Here is a 1696-nt window from a genome sequence, read left to right on the forward strand (position 1 = left end):
AGACGGAGGTCACCGTGGAGCCCAAGACGGCGTCACCGCCAGAGCCTTTGGCAGGCGAAGACCACCTTTTGTCAGGATAACTTGTACTAGTTGTCTCCCTTCGAATTTGGCCGTTGTTGGCTCCCTTCCCGCTCAATGTTTAGGGAGAGGACCAGGGCCTCTATAAATAGGACTAGCCATCACCATAGGCGGGATCACCCAGATCAACCTCAGCCACACAAACTCACCAAGCACAAGAACACATCTCCTCGCGAGGCGGTTCTTCCCCCTGTAACTGTTCATCCTCAGCCCAAGAGGCAATTCACCACACCACACTGGAGTAGGGTATTACACCACAACGGTGGCCCGAACCAGTATAAATCTTGTGTCTCATGTTCTTTGAGTTCGTCGAGCTAGGCCGTGGGATCTTAGAGTGCGCTAGTTAGTAAGAGGAAGAAGATCTCTGCGCGCACCCCAGTGTTCGAACCTTAAGGGTTTTGCCGGAACCCTAAATCCGACAGCATGCTTTGGTCCCATGCGAGAAATGTGAATGAATATCAAACACCCTGCCATCGTCACTCGGCCGCAAACATTGAGATACCTAGTTTTTAAATTCTAGTAAATCCAAAACTCATCTGAAATTCATGAAACTTGGCATGCTATCATGGAGCGGCATCAACATGACGTGGTAAATTTTTTGTCCCATTTGGGGCAGGTTTGGGTATAAGCGTCTCACAAACTAGAGCTTCTCACAACAAGTGTGATGGTTTCGGTAGGGAACGTGCCACGTTTGGGGACGAAACGATATATGTTGCCTCTTATTGCTTTCAAAAAATTTCTAGTGTCAACATAGAACAACATGAGTGTTGTGTTTAGTTTTTGATTGTTTCGGGGTTCGTTTGGACATTTTTATACATTAACTTGGTTTTATAGGCATTTCAGGTGCATAATTCAAATTTGAATTACATGCACATGCTCCAGTGCATATAAACTGGTTGAAAAATCAAATCTGCGTCCTTGGTTCCATGCTTAGGTCTCATGCAAGAAATGGGGATGAATTTCAAACACCCTGCCACCGTCACTCGACCGCAAACATTGAGATACCTGGTTTTTAAATTCTAGTAAATCCAAAACTCGTCTGAAATTCATGAAACTTGGCATGCTATCATGGAGCGGCATCAACATGCCGTGGTAAAGTTTTTGTCCCATTTGGGGTAGGTTTGGGTATAAGCGTCTCACAAACCAGAGCTTCTCACAATAAGTGTGATGGTTTCGGTAGGGAACGTGCCACCTTTAGAGATGAAATGATATCCGTTGCCTCTTAAAAATTCTAGTGTCAACATAGAATAACAGGAGTGTTGTGTTTAATTTTGGAATTTGTTGGGGTTCGTTTGGACATTTTTATACATTAACTTGGTTTTGTAGGCATTTCAGGTGCATAATTCAAATTTGAACTACATGCACATGCTCCAGTGCATATAAACTGGTTGAAAAATCAAATCTGTGTCATTGGTTGCATGCTTAGGTCCCATGCAAGAAATATGAATTAATTTCAAACACCCTGCCACCGTCACTCGGCCGCAAACATTGAGATACTTGGTTTTTAAATTCTAGTAAATCCAAAACTCATCTGAAATTCATGAAACTTGACATGCTATCATGGAGCGGCATCAACATGCTGTGGTAAAAATTTTGTCCCATTTGGGGCAGGCTTGGG

The sequence above is a fragment of the Triticum urartu genome, chromosome 7 (genome assembly GCF_003073215.2).
Source record: "Triticum urartu cultivar G1812 chromosome 7, Tu2.1, whole genome shotgun sequence".
In the NCBI taxonomy this organism is placed as follows: domain Eukaryota; kingdom Viridiplantae; phylum Streptophyta; class Magnoliopsida; order Poales; family Poaceae; genus Triticum; species Triticum urartu.